The sequence below is a fragment of the Canis lupus genome, chromosome 1 (genome assembly GCF_011100685.1).
Source record: "Canis lupus familiaris isolate Mischka breed German Shepherd chromosome 1, alternate assembly UU_Cfam_GSD_1.0, whole genome shotgun sequence".
In the NCBI taxonomy this organism is placed as follows: Eukaryota; Metazoa; Chordata; class Mammalia; order Carnivora; family Canidae; genus Canis; species Canis lupus.
Window position 1 is genome coordinate 21,530,527 of NC_049222.1, and position 21,993 is coordinate 21,552,519.

Here is a 21,993-nt window from a genome sequence, read left to right on the forward strand (position 1 = left end):
TGTGGTCCTCTGCCCATCTGATCTCCACATTGCATGCAAAATGAACCTTCCAGAATTCAAAACCAATTATGTTGACTACCTCCCAGTTTAAAGCTGTTTAATGATTTCCTATTGGTCTAAAATAAAGAAAAAAAAAAGTCTTAAAGCACGGTAGTAAAGACCTGCATGATTCATACTTGCCTATGTCTTCAAGCCTGCCTTGGGCCTCACTCCCTGTCTCTCTCTGGCCACTTTTACACACCATGTTCCCTCTTACTACAGGGCCTTTGAACTTGCTGTTACTACTCCTTCAAATGTTCTTTCCATCCTTCCAGCTGTTAACTCAGACCTCAGCACCGTTGTCCTAACCTCAGAGAAATCTTCTAAAAGCTTTCTGATCTGACCAATTCCCCCATCTGTTGGCTCTGATATCACTCAGTCCTTCTCATTTTTATATTTCTCACAACGTTCCTATTCTGCATTTCTTGGCGTGGTCATTCAGTTCATATCTGTTCCCTCCATGAGATTCAGAGCCTCCTGGGGGCAGGGGCCAGGTCTTTCTGTGTCCTCAACTGTACTCCCAGTGCCTTAGAACAGTGTCAGGCATGGAGTAGGTGTCCCACACATTCTTACTGATTGATGAATAGTTTATCTTACCAGAGTTAGAACGTGAGATCAAGGATCGCAGGTAGGTGTGGCCATCAGAGCTACAGAAGTTCTCAGAATTTGTATGCAAACATTTTCGTGATTATAGATTTTCCTTCTGTGACAATGGGAAAGAGTTCTTAGCTTTCCTCAGATTCTAAAACGAGAAAGTGATTCTAAAAAGTTAATAAGTACTTGAGGGAGTCTCTGGGATTTTACTTTTGTTTGTTTTATCACCCTTTAAGACTGAGCTACTCATGCAACTTTTTTTTCATGAGTAACATGGCATGGTATTTATGAAGGCCCAGAAGAACTGTGCTCAGTGAAAATATTAAGCAAATTCAGAAACACTAGGAATTGCTATGAATTTGAATGAGAATTCAACTTGAATTTGTTGCCCTGAGTTTTTTCTTGAAAGAGCAGAGACCTGGCCACAAACAAGAGAAGATTAGAATGTAGAGAGAGGATGATGGGTATGGACTCATTGCTAAGATTCAGTGGTCCAGTGGGAATCCGTGGCTGTTGGAAGTTAATGCAGAGTGACAGATTGATGCTTCAAGTAGATTTTTTTCTCACACAAACAAGTCTCTAATTAAAGCATTTTATGTTTATATAGTTGTCACATCCAATAATTTAAAATTATCCTAATTTAAAACAGCGTTTAAGAAACTCTAATTAGACTGTTAATATTATGAATTTTCAAGTACTCATGTTCTCTTTCCCTGATTAAAATAAAGACAAAAATTCCCCCATGTCAGCCAGCCAGCACCTGAATCTCGAAGTGATAGTTAACTTAAGGTGAGCATATGGTATAGACATTCTGCAAATGGGTGGAAAAATCCTGCATTCCTTACTCAATTTCTCATTCAAATCAGGGAGCAAATCATTAATTTCCTCAAGTAGTTTTGCTCATGTCATAAAATATGGGAAGAGGTTAGCTTTAAGAGATTCACAAATGTCAGTAGCTCCCCAAGAGTTACTGATTTAAAAATCTGTTCCTCTCAAAAGAAAAAGCAGGGGGGAACAGTAAACACAACAGAAAAAAAGACCAAGATGAATTTGTTTCAATATTGTATTTTAAAATGAAATTTGAAATAGATTTGATGTCTCTGTATATGGAGAGGAAGGTCATATTTTCTTTCTTGATTACAACACCAAAAGAAATGTGATAGTTAGCAGTCAGCTCAATTCCCATTGCTTTGACTGAAAAAGTTGTGCCAATTAAAGATGCCCGAAGCTCTCCAAGCTCAGAACGCTTCTGCTAGTACTTTTCCTTCAATTATTTTAAAGCACTAAGTGTGAAAACAAATCTCTTAGATTACCAGGGGCTGAAAAACAAGAGCTGGTAAAGAGAGCCAGTGACAAAGGACACCAAAGCATAGCAGTGCCACCTCCCCGATGCAAGCACAGAGCTGTGTTCCTGCAGGAAAGGTTCTTCAGATGCAAAGTGAAGGGGAAGCATCTCCATCCCTTATCACTTGGCAGTTTTGGGCTTTGGAACATACGCAAGGGAAACTCTCAAGCTGACACAAGAGGAGATATGTGCACGATGGTTCATGACACCTTTGATTACAGGGCCGCTTTAGAGACAACCCAGATGCCCCGCAGTCAGAGACTGGATGAATAGGTGGGGGGCGGGGGGGGTCATTCTATAAGGGCATATTAGACAATAGTCCAAACAGCTACAGGGTAACTCCAAAATATGGGTAGATCTTGGTGATGTCCTATTAAGTGAAAAATGTAGGTCCCAACGTATTATGGCATGATACCTTTTTAAAAAGATTTATTTATTTATTTGAGATTTATTTATTTGAGAGAGAGAGAGCAGGAGCAGGGGGAAGGGCAGAGGGAGAGAGAGAATCTGAAGCAGATCCTCCCTCTCCCTCCTCCACCCCATGAGTGCAGGGCCTGACGTGGGGCTCAATCTCATGATCCTGAAATCATGACCTGACCGACTGAGCCACCCGGGCATGGTATCTTTTTATTAATTTGGGAACAACTAAAATGGATGCAAGGAAACTGTATAAAAAGATAAGTAAGGGAATGATGGGTGTGGAATTCAGGACCATGGTTACTCTGAGCAGTGTGGGGGGAGGCAGGAATTTGAGAGAAGACATGACTAGTTGTAGATTATCTTCGAGGTCCTGGTTTTTGTTTTGGGTGATGGGTTTGTAGGTCCTTCTTACATTGTTAAAAATAACTAAAGCAAGAGGCCATGCATGAACCCATGGTGAATGTGTGTCTTGGACTAAAAGAACCAGTTTATAGGGGAAAAAAAAACCCAAAAGGATACTTCATGAACTTCTTGATATTGAGACTGTGTCTGAGTTGGGAAAGGAACTTAAAAGATTTGGTCAAGTTACTTACTATTGGCTTTCTTTCATGAGGAAACAAATTGATTCCCTCAAATACAAAAAAATGAAACTTCACAAAATTCAGAGACTTGGGAAAAGAACAATGAGACAAGTTAAAAACATAAGATTGTTTTTCCTGGAAGAATAATAGAGAATGAAAACTGGGGACTGTACATCCTATTCTTTGGGTCAACTCAAACTCACCTCTTTTATGTAAGCTTAGTGGTTTTGAAATCCTGTTAAGAATTTTAAACATATCCAAAATATGGAGCAGTAAATTACACCTCCATATATATGCATCTTCCAGATTCAAGATTCAACAGTTATTATTTGTCACACTATACTCTTACCTGCACTCCATATCCCTTCCCTGTTTTTTTTTGAAGTGAATTCCAGATATCATATTATTTTTACATGTAAATGTTACAGGATATATCTTTAAAAGGCAAGAACTCTTCCTCTTAAACATAACCAAAATACCATCATTATATAATTCCTAAAAACAACGACGATTTCTTTAATAATACTGAATAACCAGCCAGTGCTTATTATTTGCAGTTTGCTTGAAACAGAACCAAAACAAGGGTCTCTTAAGTATTTTTCAATCTGCATTTCTGATCCATTTTCTTTCCTTGCATTTTTATTTGTATTTTGTTGAAGAAGCTAAGTCCTTTGTGATGTAGTTTCCCAATAATGTACTTATTGTGTCCTATGTTGTGTATTGTAACTTGTACCTTTGTCCTCTGTATTTCATGAAAATTAGGAGTTCAGTTTAAGGGGTTAAACAGATTAAGGGTCAATTTTGGCAAAATTACTTTCAAGATAGTGATGTGGGGACACCTGGGTGTCTCAGTGGTTGACAATCTGCCTTCAGCTCAGCGCATGATCGCTGAGTCCTGGGATCGAGTCCCACATCGGGCTCCCTGCATGGAGAACTCCCTCTGCCTGTGTCTCTGTCTCTCTCTCTCTCTGTGTCTTTTGTGAATAAATAAATGAAATCTTAAAAAAAAAAAAAAGAGTGATGTGTACTTCCACCAGGAGGAAAATAATGTCTAATTGCCTCTCCTTTTGTAATGCTAGCAACCATTGATGATCATTAGCTAATTCATTAAGTGATATAGAATAATAATCTCTGAATTTAATCATCGCTTCTTTATTATTCTGAAATCATAAGCTGAAATCATTCTATAAAAAGAAAAATTTCCCTCATTGACTGTGGTTATTTTGAGGTAATTCCTCAGCATGCTTTTAGTGGAATGACTAAATTTTTGGTATTGTTACAAATTCATGGATTTAAATGTATCTGATGTCTTCAAATCTTTTGGAATTATCCAAATTGTCATTCAGATTGTTTTCTCTTAGGCCAGTAGGAGCATATTCAAGTGGTTCTTGAATCCTTTTGAGATCATGCTAGTAATCTTTAACAATCTCTTTGTTTTTGGTTGTAGTATTTATTCTAGGCTCATGAACATTTCCTGCTCCAGACTTGGAATCAGTCATTAGTTGACCAGTCATCAACTAAGTCAAAGAACCTTAGTTTCATTTAGTGACAAATAATAGAGAACATAATGTAGAAACCAGAGGTGCAAAAAAAAAAAAAAAAAAAAAAAGAAGAAACCAGAGGTGTTTATTAAGGTTGGTCATTTTTGTAGGCCTTTTCAGTAGAGAATGATGATATATTTTTAAAAGGAAAATTCATTATGAGTTTGTATTGAAACTTCCAAATGTAATTCAAGACTACAGGGTTTTTACTTAACCTCATCAAGTTACATCTAAATCTTCTTCTAGCCTTTCCTAAATTCCCATTTTTCAATGACTATGCCAGTGTTATTCATTTGCTTTGTCTCATATTGCCATTCATAACGATTTCAGAATAACAATATCAATCCCACTTCTAAAGATTAATGAAAACCTTTGAGGACATAGAATATTTCTTTTTGTTCTTAGGGTACATGCCATGGTGGGGGGGGTATAGTCACATTACTTGTTTTCTAATTTTGACATAATTTTTTGGGGTTTTGACACCAAATAAATTCATAGTTGACATTTATTTCAATTTTAAGTTAAAACCATGTGGATCTGTAACTTATACTGTTTGGCTTTTTTTTTTTTTTTTAGTTTTATTCTGGAATTAATAGGGATATCATCACTTAGTTTCATTAGTAGATGGAATTTTTCTTTTTAAATCATAGTTGCTCTGTTGGCAATATCTACTAAAGCTGAATATACGCATGTAGTATGATTTAGCAATTCTACTGTTAGTTAAACATCCAACAGAAAGGTATATATATGGTCATCAAAAGACTCATAGTAAAATGTTCATAGTCCAAAACTTTAAACTACTGAAATGGTGATTAACAGTAGAATGAATAAATAAGTTGTGAAATAGTCACACTATGGATTTCTATATAGCAACAAGAATAAATCATCTACTGCTACACACAATAATTCAGGTATATCTTACAAACGTCATTTTGAGAAAAGAAGACAGAAACAGAAGAATGTATGTTGTATGATTCCATCTACATAAAGTGGAAAAATTAAAAAGAAACCTCTTGGTGAGTAGTATCTGGAAGGAGACATAGGGGAGCTTCTGTGGGTATCGGTAATATCTATTTCTTCATCGCAGTGCTTGTTACATGAGTGTCATCGATTTGTGAATATTTATCAATTTGGACACTTATGTGAACTTCATATATTATATGGCAATTAAAAATTACATTAACTGCTTCATAGCTTTATCATATAAACATACTTTTTTTCCTAATTTAAGCACAAAAAGAATGATGATAGTAAATGGATTATGATAATAATTAGATGATAAATATATGTGTCCACTGTGATAAAATAAGGAGTATGAGGCAAAATTCTTCCTTATAGAATAATTCCAGTTAATAAATGAGAAAAGAGGGATAGATTTAAAAAGCACTATTTTACAACCACCAGTATAATAATCAGTATACACAAGGATGGGATCATCAGTTATTGCTAAAACCAATGGGTAAAATATCCACCAGCCTCCCTCCTGTCCTCATAGGTTACTTATCAATTTCCAGGGGGGAAGAGACACCTTTATAATGGTGTGATTTGTTAGATACTACCTTATGGAAGGGATCAAACCTATATAGAGCTTGGTATTGACATTGAAATGATATTTGTCCCAATAATGAGATCAATTAATATATTGTGATGTGATGCACTGGGATGTAGCTGTATAGAATTGTACTGACACAGCATTTTTGCCAGTATGTTTAACCTGCATCAAATCATGAAGAAACAGATAAATCCAGACTTTTGCACATGTTACAAGACAACTAGCTTAGTCTTTTTAAATGTCAGAGTCAGTGTCATAGAAGGAAAACAAAAGGTGGAGGAAATGTTAAGATTATAAGCTAACCTAATTTAATACATGATCCCTTACTTAAAGAAAATCACTGCAAGAGCATTTGGAAGACAATGATCCTGAACATTTATCACATGTTGTGTAACATTATTCTTTCAATGTTAAACGTCTGAGGTATGGTACTGGTATTGTAGTAATATAGGAGAATGTGCTTTTTCTTAGAGATAAATGCTTAAGTACTTAGGAGTGAAGTGCTGCGATGTGTGCAACCCACCTCCAGTGGTTCAGCAAACATAAGTACATGCACACACACAGGCACAGAAAATGCAAATATTGTGAACTTGGTGAGGTAGCAAATTAGTAATTGGTGATGGATAAGTAAAGGTGAAGTTTCTACAGGGGTGATTGTGCTATTTTTAAAATTATATATTAGGTTTCACATTTTACCAAATAAAATGTTGGAGAAAAATTGTGCATGTGGACAGTTAAAATTATTTTTCTTAATTTAATTCAACTTAATTCAATAATAATAAGCACCCCGCATGCACTGGGTAGTATTATTCTTTAGATACTTTATAGTAAACAAGAAATAGTATGTGCTATGCAGTAAAGGTTTAATTCAGCAGGTTTGGGGTGCTTAAATCTTACACATTCCAAGGCAAGGACTAGATCTTGAGTAACTTCTGGGAAATGACCTTTGAGCCCTTGCAACATCCTACCTGATGAGTATCTTTGTATGCCTGAGACCTTGGGCCAAACTAGATAGTTAGGCTAAAAATGTGATTTATGGTTAATGCCTGTTTCTGTTGGTCTGGGTTCCTGAGCCACGCTGTATCATTTTGCCCCTTGGGGTGGGGGCATGGCATGGCTGGAGACTGAGTAGTCAAGGTTATGTGGGTTCTCCATACCTATATTACCGTAGACACCAAGGCTCGTATAATCTACCGTAGCCTGCAAAACTTGTACCTGTTGTCACATATGCTAGGAGTAACATCATCCATGACACTTCACTGGGAGGAGTTATATGAAGCTCACATCTGGTTTCTGCTGGATTTGCCTGTGTGCTTTTTGCCCTGTTGATTTTAATCTTTACCCTTTCTTTGTAATAGACCTCAGCCACAAGTATAACAGCTTTTCTGAATTCTGTGAGTCCTTGTAGCAAACTATGGTACCTCTCAGCAGATCTGGGGACTCCTGGCACACCTGCCTTCTAGGAAATCTTAGTCAAATTGAGGAGTCCAGAAAGTAGCATGGACAATGCCAACTCAATTGCTGTCCAAGGACAGGAAAGCAGTTCTTCGGGAAACTTGGAGCATGACCATAACTTGTTCTGAAAGTCAATGGAGGCTCCTAGAAAAAAGTAATGTAGTTGTCTATTTGTCCACTACCACTTATTGAAGTAACTGCCTTTTCCCCATTGTATTTTCTTGCTCCTTTGTCATAGATTAATTGACCATATAAGTGCTGCTGTATTTCTGGGCACTCTGTTCTTTTCCATGGATCAATGCATCCGTTATTGTGCCATATTGTTTTGCTTACTATAGCTTTGCAGTAGATCTTGAAATCTGGAATTGTGGTACCTTTAGCTTTGTTCTTTTTTCAAGATTGCTTTGGCTATTCAGGGTCTTTTGTGGTTTCATACAAATTTCAGTATTATTTGTTCTGGTTCTGTGAAAAATGCTGTTGATATTTGATAGAAATTGCGCTGAATCTATAGATTGCTGTGAGTAGTACAGGCATTTAAATGATATTAATTCTCCTAATCCATGAGCATGGAATATCCTTCCATTTGCTTGTGTCATCTTCAATTTCTTTCAACAACGTTTTATAGTTTTTAGAGTACAGGTCTTTCATCTCCATGAGATGAAAGTTTATTCCTAGGTACTCGATTATTTTTGGTGCAATTGTAAATGGGCTTGTTTTCTTAATTTCTCTCTCTGCTACTTTGTTATTATGTAGATAGAAATACTATCAATTTCTGGATATGAATTTTCTATCCTGCAACTTTACTGAATTTATTTATTAAGAAGTTTACAATTTTAAGTGGTTAATTTGTTAATCATTCCCTTTATGGATTTTGGATTTCCTGAATGCCTAGATTATAAAATTGTAAATGAATTAGTTTGTGATTTTATTATCTATACCAAGATTGTAAAATTATAATCATATTTCAAGTTTTAGATATTTAAATACATATAATTCATTTTTATGTCAAGTGGAAGAAAGGAGCCCAATATAGATTTTCTAAATAGAAAATTATATGCTAATTAAGTTTTATCTCTTTTTAAATGTTCATATCTCTTATTTTGTTTCCATTTCTTATAGCATTGTCTGGGTCTTTCAGAAGAATGCTGAATAATTCTAGTGATTCTTGTTTTGTTCTGACTTTAATGATAATACTTGTAAAATTTCAGTATATGAAATTTACTATAGGTTGATACTTTTCTTAAGGAAGTGTCCTTTTCTTTTCACTTTATTAAATGTTTTTTAAAAATGAAAATATAGGGATCCCTGGGTGATTCTGGTTTAGTACCTGCCTTTGGCCCAGGATGTGATCCTGGAGTCCCAGGATCGAGTCCCACGTTGGGCTCCCTGCGTGGAGCCTGATTCTCCCTCTGCCTGTGTCTCTGCCTCTCTCTCTGTGTGTGTCTCTCATGAATAAATAAATAAAATCTTTAAAAATAAATAAATAAAATGACAAATATAGAATTTTATCAAATGTTTTTCTATTATCTGTTGAGAAGATGATATGGTTTTACTTTACTCCATGCTGGTAAATAACATTAATGAATTCCCTCATGCTGAATGTGTCTCGCCCTCCTAGAATAAAATCTACTTGTTCAGGCTTTATAATTCTTTTTTTTTTTTTTTTAATTTATTTATGATAGTCACAGAGAGAGAGAGAGAGAGGCAGAGACACAGGCAGAGGGAGAAGCAGGCTCCATGCACTGGGAGCCCGACGTGGGATTCGACCCCGGGTCTCCAGGATCGCGCCCTGGGCCAAAGGCAGGCGCCAAACCGCTGCGCCACCCAGGGATCCCTATAATTCTTTTCATACAATCAATTTATTGTCTTATTTAAGATTCATCATCTATATTATTACATAAGAGGTTTCTGTATTATTCTTTTGTTCTGCTATTATTTTATTTTGGTTTCAGGAAAAATGTTAGCCTTGAGAATTCCTTGGAAATATTTCTTCTTTTTTTTCATACCTTGGAAAAATTAAGTAGCATATGATTCATCTTTAAAATCATCTGGGACTGATACCATCTTGGAGGTCAAGATATATCCCAGATATGTGAAGGAAGTTACTGTTCAAACAGGCTACTCTTTTTTTACTTGCAATCTCCCCTCTCCCCCAATGTGTGATATTTCTCAAAGTTTTTCCAAAGACACTTACACTGGGAATAAAGTTTGTATTTAGTAAATCCTCCAGGAATCAGGACCCACCTTCCTTAGAAGACAGTGGGGAGTCATAAGTAACAAGAACTGTTTGTTCCCTAACATGCTGAAATTTAAACCAAGGCCTTTATTTATGTATTGAACATGAGTGAGCATGTGTTCGAGTGCAATTTACCTTTAGCATATAAAGTCACATCTGGAGTCTGGAGTTAAATAGCAGCACATTTGCAGTCCATTATAGTGAGGTTGAGCCTCCTCTTAGACATGAATGCTCTAGCCAGTTCCCCAGCTACCACACTTAGTAATTTGTTCTGTTGAGCGTCGATCTTTGTCTCTATTTACTTATCTAGTTTCTCCACTCTTCTGAGAGAGAAAAGAGGTCACTTTTTCTTTCTTTTTCAGTTTGATTGGTGAATGTTGTTATATATATATTTTTTCCCGTTTTGGACTAGTCTGTAACTCCTTTTAAAATTATTCCACGGGGACTTAGGAGGCAGGGGAGACTATTTATACTCTAGCCAGCTACATAAGTATCACCTACCATCATAGTTTCAGCAACTTCAAGGGGAGAGTCTGGTGACCAAAGAAGCAAAGTTTTATTCCAAAATGGCATTTGCTTAGGGAGCCACAGACCTCAGAATAGGATTGTCCTACTCTTTCCCACAGAGCCTGTTACCCAGCAGCCCACTGGACCTTGCTTCTATTACTCCACCCCTGTCTTCTCCTCAACACTATATTAATGTGTATTCTTCAGAATTATTGTCACTAATTGAATTGTTAAATTCACTTGTTTGTACCTATTCATTATTTATCTCTCCCCTAAGACATAGGCACTATAAGACCATTGACTTTGTTAATCCCATTTCCATTATATTCCCAGTGCCCAGATAAATGGAGCACTCAATATAGGTGATGGCTAGGGTCTGGTGGCTCAGCATCAGTTGCCCCCCAGAGAGTCCCTCATGTGGCCGCAGAGTCCCTGAGGTCTCCCACTGAGTAAGGCAGGTCACTGACTCACCCAAGGTTTGTGTGAAGTGGCTTAGGACTTCCCAGGCAGGATTCAGAGGCTGTTTCCTATCAGAGTTCTTGAGGGTGAGTGGAAGCTTTCCCAGAGTTTACCTTAAAGAGGAAGAATGACATCTGCAGTCTGCTTATGAGTCCTTGAAAAGTGACCTGCCTGTCATGTTTACCTACCTCTCCATTCACTGTTCTAAACTTTTCATGTTCTAAAGCGTAGCTGAGTGCACTAATAGTTGTTAGTCTCATATAATCAGATGCATGGTTTTGACAGGGAACACTCCATACCTGTCTTTGATTACATGGGTTAGCTTAACCTCAATTAAGGAAATGGAGCATTCACCTGATGAATTCAGGGTGGGCAGATGGAGCTGACACAGCTGTCTGGGATGCAGGGGGGAGGGAGGGAATTTAGACCCGAGTGAGAGCAACATCTTCTCAGTTAGCAAATGTGCCATCTGCTCATCTATGAATGTTTTTAAAAGGAGGCCCTTTAACTCTTTCAGGGAACAGCTTTCCAGGACAGCCTTGTATATTCAAGTCACCTGAAGGAGTGTGAGTGGGTTTCGAGGGAGCAGTTAATTCCCTTTCCACTGATACAAGCAAGAACAGAACATGGAGCAGTACATGCGTGTGGAACGTTATCAAGGCTCACCTGACACCTGGGGAGAGGTAAGTAAAAGTAAGAATAATGGTTGTCTCACTCTCAAGTGGGAAGCTAAGGCAGCCAAGCCAAAGACCTGGCCTATGTAATGTAAAAAAGAATGCTGGGGAGGAAGGGAAACAAAACCAGGTTTCAGTTAATTCTGGAGAATCTTAACGAGCAAATGGTAGTACAATTTTCATTTTGCTCTGTTGCTGTGTTGCTGCTCACCATTTGGAGTGGAATTCTCCACCTGAACCAATAGATTAACACATGTTTATTCAGCTAATCTGTTGTGCTTTTTTGTGTCACCTGCTATTCCATTCAGCAAACTGTGCATTTAAGTAAAACTTTGTGCTAGGTACTATTAAAGACACAAGGACAAGTAAGATAAAGCTCCTCTGTATGACGTGCTTTGCCAGTGGAAGAATCAGACACGCATAGGTAATTCTAATATACCATAAGATTTTGGCAAATTCTGAAAGCTCCTTCTCTATGTGTTTTGGTGTTGTTGGCATCTGGGCTAAAGAGGCAGATGTGAACTGCATCCTTTTTTGATTGAATTTATTCCTGCCATTCCATATTAAATTCTTTAGAAACTCCAATTTATCTAACTCCCAAGTCCCATGCTTTAACAGCTAAACTAGAAAAAAGTAAGTTCTGGGGGTGAAGAGAGGGGCAAATTAGAAGGAGGGATAAGGGAATCTGCATATATAGAGACCAGCTAATATAAGAAAAGGAGTCTGAAAGCCATTTAGTCCTCAAGTTGATTCTGAAGAAGCAAAGATGGTTGTGCTGTGGGGGAGACATACAGGGTGAGCCAGAAAGCACGTGGCCCAGAGAGGTGGTGCATTATAGGAATGAGGTGAGGGACCTTGATTAGTTCTCTAACTTGGGGCAGGGACCTGGCTCCTCTGAATCCCTCTTTCTATTTACTGGCTCACAAAGGAGGGTGGAACTGACCAATATATGCGGTCAAATGTGATGATCTTTGTCCTGAAATCTTGGGATCTCATGACAAGAGGTGAAGGCATGGGCACGGTGGGTCCTGTTCCTTGAGGACCACTGCTAGCAGGAGGCCCAGGAACACAGTGTGCCATAAAGAATTCTCCTGCCAGGATTTCTTCCCTGCAAATGATTTTCTCTTCTGTTTGTACAATTCTCACATTTTGTGTATTGTTTGTTAGTTTTCTGCTCCTGTGGGTGGTATTTCCTGTGCTTTGGTCATGGAGGTGGTTTTCAAAAACTCGTTCCTGCTGTCAGATTGAAGTCAGAGCTGAAAATGAATCTCCCTTTAGGCAGAAATACCTTCTACGTAGCACTTTTCCATTGTCCTCTTGTCAACAACTTATCCAGAGTTTGCGGTTTATCTTGTTCTCTTCCTATTTTTGAGTCATATTTGAAAAGTCGCAATGTTTATAGATACAGGAGAAAGGCAATAATAGCAGTGGCCTAAGCCCACTTTCCTCAACCGTTATTCCCTTGCTTTGTATACAATTTTAAAAAAAAGATTTATTTATTTTTATATAGAGAGAGTACATGTGTGCACCTGAGGGGATGGGGTGGGGAGTGGCGGACAGAGAGGGAGAATCCCAAGCAGACTTCTTACTGAGCTCAGAGCCACTCTGGTCTTCTTTGTTTACATGAGTCATTATTTGGGTTACATATTGTCTGTATAGCACTGTCTCTGCTCTTCTTCTTTTCCTTTTCTTTGCATTCTGGGGTTAAAAGCCTGGAAATTAAATTTCTCAAACTCTTAATAAGCAGGGTTGCAGTTAGATTTGGCAAATGAGAGTCACTTTGGTGAGGTCCAGAAGGCATCTGGAAGGTCCAAGTCATTTCTCTATAGCATCAGCTAAGAAAAGGTGCGTGGGTATCAGCAGTGGCAGATGTGGGGTTTTGTGAGTGATTTTGGGGGTTCTCCTAAAAGTCATTTCAGGAGGGCAGGCAACATCATCATTTGCAGCTTTCTGCTGTTTCTAGGCATCTGCTCAAAGACTGAGTGTGGAGCTCATTGAAATTATTGGTTACCCTCTGATTCCTGACTTCTCTGGTTGTCTGAAAGCCAACAGCTCTCCTGACATTGTCCTTGCAGGCCTCTCAATGTTTTGGAAGCTTCCAATTTCCTGTATTTAATCTTTTCTTAATTGAGATACCTAGAGCAGCTTCTATATTTCTGGCTAAATCCTGACTGCATCATTTTATCATCTTGTATCATGATATAAAGACTTGATTTCTTATAGAAAGACCAAGAAACATTGCGGTGATGGTCAAAATTATCAGCCTTCAATTCTAAGAATTGTGAAACCACTACTGTCTCTTTTACCGCTGAAGTGAAAGTATTTATCAAATCTAATCCACTCTGAAAGGTCTTAAGAGGAAATAATCTGCTCCATTATACACTCAGAAGGCTACGTCTCTTTAATTCTGAGTGTTACTTGTCTGGATGGGGACAACTCATTGTGCCTGTCTTCTGAACTCTAGTTGTAAATAAAGGGAAAGAGGGCCACTGACCAAAATTGCAAATTAGAAAGGCAGTGCTCTAGGGCTTTGGGAATTTGATTGGAAGTGGAATCTTCTGGCCTCTCTTTGGCTTCACTGAATCTTGCCTTCGAATGGCCTAAACGTACCACTGCCATCTCTTGTTTATTTCTAGAGTGTTTTAATCAGAGTAAGTTAGGCTATGTTGTATTTAAAAATACCCCCCCCCCCCCCAAATGTCAGGGATTTAACTCAATATGGGTTTGTTTTTCCCTCCTGCTACTACTGATTGACTGTTGCCTAGGTAGCTCTCTGGGGCAGCAGCGTTTCTTCAAGCAGTGATGTGGGGATGTAGGCTCTTTCAATGGTGTGATCATGCGACTCTCAAACCTTCACTGTCCCCAGAGAAGGGGCAAGAGAGGGCCAGGATCACATAGAGGGTTTGTCTACAGGCCTGGATGTGGCAAATATCACTGTAATTTATATCACATCGGCTAGGTCCTAGTTACAAGGTCCCAGTCTAACTGGGAGGGAGGGCTGGCAGTGTGGTCTTCCGTGTTCCAAATAAGCATCCAGTTGGCTGTACCTGGATTCTGCACTAGGGTCCTCCCTTCCATGTTCCATTTTGCTCTTATCTCACCGACTTGGCCATACTTTAAAATGTTTTCTGTTCCCCAAAGTGTTCTTTCACACATATTGTTTTCTTTATCTAGATAAACTGCACGCACCCTCAATTTTCTTATTTGAATGATGTCAGAATAAACACGGACCTTGTGTTTGTACGTTGAATCATTATTGATGATAACAATCAGTGATTTAGGTTCTCTGGTTATCTTACCTGTATTTCGAGAACAGGAAGTCTCACTCTACTGCCTCCTAATGAAGCATTTCCTGGTCTCTCCAGAACAAGCAGCATCTGTAGTCTATACTGGTGGTTCCCAAACTTCATGTGCATTAGTGTCACCTAAAAACCTTATTAAAACAGAAATTGCTGGGCCCTACCCTAGAGTTTCAGATTCAGATTGATATGAGGTGGGGCCTGAGAATTTGCATTTCTAATAAATTCCCAAGCGATGCTGATGTTGCTGGTCTGGGGACTAGGTTTGGAGAACCACTGGTGTATAGCAAAAATTTTAGCATGAAATTTTGTGTCATCTTGTACTATTTGCTATTTTTCTCACATTCAAAGCAATAGATTTGAGAACCTACTGTACGCAAGACCTTATGCCACCTGATGTTAGAGGCTATCGGTTATATTTCAGGGACATAATTTTTGTTATTTTTTGTCCTGTATCATGTTAGCAAGTATTCAGTTCCTACTTATTAATTGATTGGTGGTGTGAACCAATACAGTAGACTTCCTACTGTCTCATCTTTACTTAAAACAATAAATGATTATCAGAATAAACATAGGTTGTAAGCAAACATGGTGTTTGGGACTGCTTATGAAAACTGTGATGCAGTCTTTTGACCTCTGGGATTGTCTTGTGGGAATAAGGCAGTCTTACCCTATTATGTTAATGTCATTCTAAAGCAATACAATAAACATGGCATGTGAATTGTTCAATTTCATGTCCTTGCACATCCTCAGTCAAAGGTATTGCAAAAACATTATAGTTAATTAGACATGGCTCTTAATTAAAAGACATTTGACTTTACATAGTTACTAATGGAAGTAAGTTGCAAATCCTCCAGAATACTTTTAAATAACTTAGATAAAGAGACTCTGAGATTTTAATTTTGCCCTAATGCTTGCCCAAAGGTGAATTTTACTCAAGAGTATTGATCTTGCTTTATTTTAATGTTCAGTATGTTTGCCATGGGATATTTTAGCTCCACAAAGGACCCATGAGTTGAAAGTCATATAATATTCCATAACAATATCAGCTACCTAGAAACGATGATCGTCCTGGTAATATTTAAGGTCGGATTCAATTTCCTGAAGTATTTTACAACTAATTTTCTCATATAATATAAAATTTGGAGCTAATTTCACTTCAGTAGTAAAAATCAAATCTTATTTGCACTTTGGATAAAAGTTGTGAATAATACGAATTTTATGCCCTACAAATTGTTTTAAGTTTCTTTGAAACATTTTTGAAGATGAGGCAAAAAACTTTTCATATTTACACAATAAAATCACTCTACTCTTATGCCAGAGTAAGTACCACTCTCCTCTTACTCTTTTTTTCTCCCACCATTTTTCATGTTTATCATGTTCAAACCCACGTTCAAGTTCAAGTTCAATGTCCAAAGTTGTTGGGAACATGCCACGGGAAGAAACTTTCTATTTAATTTTATTCCACTTTTATTTCCAGCTCTATGGAAGAACAGCCTCTGGCTTTTTCTTTAGCACTGCAATTTTTTTCCTTCTCAAATTGGTACTGCTTTTTGATCTTCTAGAGTTCTACAAGGGAATAAATATGCATGTAGATAAAAAAGAACATACGAATAAAACATATTTAGACTTTCTGAGACCTTTGACAATATTTGCATAAAGAACTTATTAAAAGTTGAGTCACTAGTATTGCCTATATTATTTTGTCAATGGTGGCAACCAGCTGAAAGTATAGAAAGTAGAACAATAAGGGAAAATAAGAATTTTTTCCTCTCTGAGAGGAAAAGATGAATTCACAGGCATCAATTCTACAATAAATAAGGAGTAATGCTCTCTAAAGTAAGTGGGTAAGCTTTGAAGATAATATCTTGCTTTTCCAGATTCCAAGTTAGCTTGCATATTTTGAGGCTACATAAATGCTGAGAAAATTGACAGAAGACTATGTGTGGATACTTATAAGGGAATATGTTTTAGGATAAATTCTCACTTCTCATTGTGAGGAAATTCTTGGTTAAATCAAATTAAACTGAGGTTTATATTATAGAGCCCTGTCAATATCAGAGTACAGAGAGAGTATGTAGTATTTCCCAAATTTACTGGATCATGGACCTCTTTTGCCTCTGAGTACTTTTTAATACTTCATGAGATGTTGGCATCTCTTGGTCACAATTATGGAAATGCTCATCTAAGTTACTGTTATTGGGTGAACATGATTCTTAGTAGCCATTACAGTATGTTAAGGAAACACTCATCCTGAGCATTAAATGATCAAGTGGTGTTGAGAACTATCAAAAAGGATATTTAAAATGAAGTAAAAGATGATGTATCTTATTTACAATTAAAGATCATGGTTCTTTGGCACCTCCTTTATCAGGCAAAAGAGTTCTAGTTAATGGCAGTTGCTTGTCTAGATTTAATGCCTCCCTCTCCCCAGGAACTTTGGTTCTTCAGTTTTCTTTCTTTCCTTCATCATCAATCTTGTACTCACTGGCAGCTTACTCTCATTGTCATATACCTGAAATATACTGAAAAAGCCCTTCTTTGTCACCAGAGTATCCTCTAGCTGCCTCACCTATCTGTTCCTTTCGTAATCAAACCTCTCAAAACACTCATCTGCAGAAGCTGACTCCGTTTTGTCCCATCCTATTTATACTCCAGTATAGCTTCTACCTCTACTGCTCTACTGAAATAGCTCTTTTCAAAGTCACCGATGACCAAGGGGGCCTTGTATCTTATTGCCAATGAGCTGCTGATAATGGAGGGAGGCACTATTAATAATACTGCAGGCGTAAGAGGCATTACCTGCACTGCTATCCTAATGCCTGGCAATCACTGATAAGAGCTACTCCCAGGGATGTTATTCCTTGGAACTTCTGGTCTGCCTTGCTCAATTCAAGGAAGACATCAGTTGCTGGCATTTGTTCTTGGAAGCCTGTGTTAGGGGTACAGTAGTCTCCCCATCATCTGCTGTTCCTTTTTTTTCCCGATTCAGTGACCCGTGGTCAACTGTGGACTGGAAGCATATGATCCTCTTCTGACATATTTTCAGAAGGTCACTAGTAGTCTAACACTACATCGCAATGCCTATGTCATTCACCTCACTTCATCTCATCATTTAGGCATTTTATTATCACTACCAGAAGAAGAATCTCTAAATCTCTTACTGTGCCTGATGTAGAAGTTAAGCTTTATCACTGCTGTGTATGTATAGGGAAAACATAGTATATACAGGGTTCAGTGCTATCAGAGGCATCAGGCATCCCCTGGGTTCTTGGAATGTATCCATCCCTTCCCCAACAAGGCAGGGAATGACTGTATTCAGCATGGTGAGTGCAGAAGGCCTGTGGTTGGGTATCAACAGCGTCTATGGCAGCCAAGCATCAGGACAAGGCTGGATAATCTTCTGGTATGAATGATTTTAAAACTTCTTGCTTTTAGTAAACTCTCATCTGCTCAGAAATCAAGCCACACTGATGTCTAAATGTATTTTGGCCGAGGAGGCTCAATGAGTGAATCTGAAGGATTTGGAAGTCCTAAAGTTCTTAAACTCGCTTCGATGCCCTGAGTCAAGCACATGGCAAATCCTGACAGGGAGAGAAGTTTATCGTGAAGTTGGAGTTAGGATCCCCATCACAGTGCCAGCATCTCACGGGCCGATTATGAAGAATCTAACGTACAAGTTGGCAGCAGAGCCAAGGAACTGGAAAGCTCTGCAGCTGTGGTCTGTTCCTCAGCAGGCTCATTACGCTTCAGCTCAGGATCACCAACACTCTCCTTTGTAACAAGTTATTTTGCAAATGACTGCTCCCAGGGGCCCCCAATTTGGGAGATTCCCTGTCATCCCACTGTGACTTCCTAGCTCAGGGTGTCCTGCCTTATTGGTTCTTCTGGTATTCCAGTCTAACCTAATCTTGTGTTCATACTAATAGTATCGCTTTACCATGACAAAAAAATGCTTCAGATGTTTAGGCTTGTCCCTTTTTCCTGGGAGAGCAAGACATCAAGAGAGAGAGAGTGTGAGAGACATCCTGGGTACACCAAATTCTACCTGGAGTTCTCTTTTTAAAAAAATTTTTATTTATTTTTTAATTTTAATTTTAATTTTAATTGATTGATTGATTGATTTTTTACCTGGAGTTCTCTGATTGACCTGTCACTCTCATAGGCTGCTGTCTAATATACTCTAGCCAGGAGAAAGCAGGTAGCAAAGCGCAATGGCAGGAGCGTGGGCTTTGTGGCTAGAGAGAGGAGGTTTAAGTCCTTATTCCTCACCTTATCCGCTCTGAGGTCCTGGACAGGTTAGCTCTCGGCACCTCAGATTCTTACCTCTAGTGTGGACATGCTAAGACTCAACCCAAAAGGTGTGCCAATAATAACAATAATAAAAGTAATAAAAGTGACACCTTTTGTCAAAATAAATGCTCTGTGTCTTCAGATTGGTCTTGATAATCAAACCAGAAAGAAAAGGAAGACTTCTATTGTTTGAAATAAAAAATTCAATAACAGTTTTTCTGAGCTAGGAGAGAAAAGGGTGACCAATCCAGAACCATCTCCACCACGTTTTTCCTGAAAGGATTGCACTTATCCAACCAGTTATGGCTTAATATAGTTGCAAGGCAGGATTATACTAGGCCATATTTTTTTCCTGTTTAACTCTGATTCCCTTCCAAAGGTTGCTATGAATAAAAAAACCCAAAATGAAATTTCTTTCTCACTATGAATTTCTTATGTTAGGAAATGTGCTGTCCTCTAGTTACTCAATGTGACCACCAGATAGGGCTTGTTTGCCAGGGAGCCCAGTATCGTGGCTGGTGATTGAATTTCATGCATGGGATACCAAACAAACAAACAAACAAACAAAAATTTAATTAAGAAATTAAGTTGCCCATCAAAAGAATGAGGAATAAATTAAGTCAAGGTTGTTTCTGCCCCGGGAGCATCTCATGGGTACTTATTGTGCTGCGTGGACTTACTTTTTAACTTGTGTCTCTAGGCCTGGGTTTCCCAGGTGTAAAATACAGAAATTAGATAACCGTTAATTAGATAATCCTTAATGTCTTTTCCTGACATTTTGAGTGTATGAAACTCAGAGTGAGGTGAAGCAGAGCTCACAGTTATTTAGGTACTAAGTGGGACTGTTCCCAGGCCAGTTTCCTCCGAGACATTAATACATTTTTTGGGTGCACAAAGCACCAATCTCTCGAGAACATGTTTTTCAGAGTTCTGGTCCCAAGTTTTATAAAAATCCATATGGCTGATTTCAGCAGCAAAGAAATTATTAAGAGAAGTTTCAAGCACTGGTAAAATTGCTGGGATGGTTAAAGAACAAGACTCGGGGCTACCTAGCTGAGACAATACTTGAAATCATTGGCCTAGTGACAATCTAGTGTCATTGCTGTGGTTCCTACAGCTTGCCCTGCTGAGGGCACGCTCTGGGGCCCTGGGTATAGCCACCGTGGGCTCTGGTCCCTGGGTGTGGGTGCCAACATTGCTTCCATCTATCGTCAGAAAATTCCTGCATGGCCATTGATATCTAATTAGTGGCCAGAAGCAAGTGCTCCGATTGCTGGAGCTCAGGTCATATGGTCACGTCCTGGCAGCTTCTGAAGGGAGAAGGAGGCTGCGCCTTCCACCAAGACTCAGTAGGGGGAAAATTTCCCATTCACAGGAAGTGGTTCAGATGTTGGAAGAATGACAGAGTCTTTAGGAAAATGTTCAGAAATAAAGACAAGTGTCTACCTCAGTCCGCTTGGAGAGCACCTCCCATTCCATATCGCAACAGGACTTTTCCTGTGCCACCAAATTTTGTTCTCTGCATCAGAATGTCATAAGCAAGAGTTTTAGGAAGAAGAAAATGTCCATTTTTTGGTCTCTTTCATTATGTCTACTTTTCAGTTGTTTTAAAAACATTAGGTCCATCAAAATAAGCACCAACCTTTTCTTGTAAAACTGGAATCCAATATGAAGTAAGATTCACTCTCTGCACTTATGGCCTCAAAGTTTATATTCATTAAAGGGACTGTATTAACTGTGAATGATTATGCAGTTAAATGACTTAAAACCTGACAAGGAATATTATTTTTGTGCTTATGAGATCTGGGCCCTCTGAAAAAACATTATCACCAAGACCATCCTTTGGCAATTGTGGGAGCAGGGAAGGTTTTAGGACCCTCATTTTACATTTCCTTCACCTCTATGATAATTATCCTCAGGAAACATTTCATAAAGCCTAATTTATACCAAGCAGTGATTTATATAAATGACTGTGGAAGTCTAATGGATACTTCTTGGTCTTTTAGCTCTGATTCTGTCCTTAAAAGAGCACCTGTGTTATGAGGACCCACCATTGGGTCTTGCCCACATGGCTGTGGGAAATAAATTGTGTGGAGTTGAGGAGGAGAGGTGATGTGATCTGTAGATGCTCCGTGTGTCAAATAATTAAATATCTATGATTTTTAAAAATGCTTATGTCTACTATCTTTCATAGTAATGTATTATAACTCTCATTTTGTAGATGAAGAAACCAAGTCTCAGTGAGATTAGAAAGCTTGTTCTGGGCAACAGAATAATGGTCTTCAAAGCTGTCTATGCTATTCCTGCAATCTATGAATATGTTATATTGGGGGGCAAAAGAGAATTAAGGTTGCAGATAAAATTAAGATTGCTAATCAACTGAGTTTAAGATGAGATTGTCGTGGTGGGGGGGCGGGGCGCACAATAGAGTCACAAGCATCCCGTAAGGTAGGAAGGGAGGATCTAAACAACAGAGAGATTGGAAGATGTTATGCTGCTGGCTTTGAAGAGGAGGAGGGGCCCCAGACCAAGGAAAGCAGGTAGCCTCCAGAAGCTGGAAAAGGCAAAGAATGGATTCTCCCCTAGAATATCCAGAAGGAACTGGCCCTACAGACACCTTGACTTTAGCCCAGTGAGACCCATGTTGGACTTCTAACCTCCAGAACTGAAAGCTAGTGAATTTTTGTTGTTTGAAGACACTACAAATTATAGCAGCAAGAAATTATTTGTATTACTTGTAATAGCAGAAATGAATTAGTTCAGCCACACTACGATTAAATGTGAAAGCCAGGATTCAAAGTCCAAATCCTGAATTCTTTCAGAGCAGTTCAAAGGCAAAAATCAAAAGACATTGTTGAAAAGGGGCTCCTGTTTAGGTTAAGGAGTCATGTAACAGGCCAGGACAAGGTGGAAGGGGTCTCAAGAGGTGGAGGCTGAAAATCATGGTAATTCTCGGGTGTTCTTAGAGGATGATATTAAAGATATCATTTGATCCAGA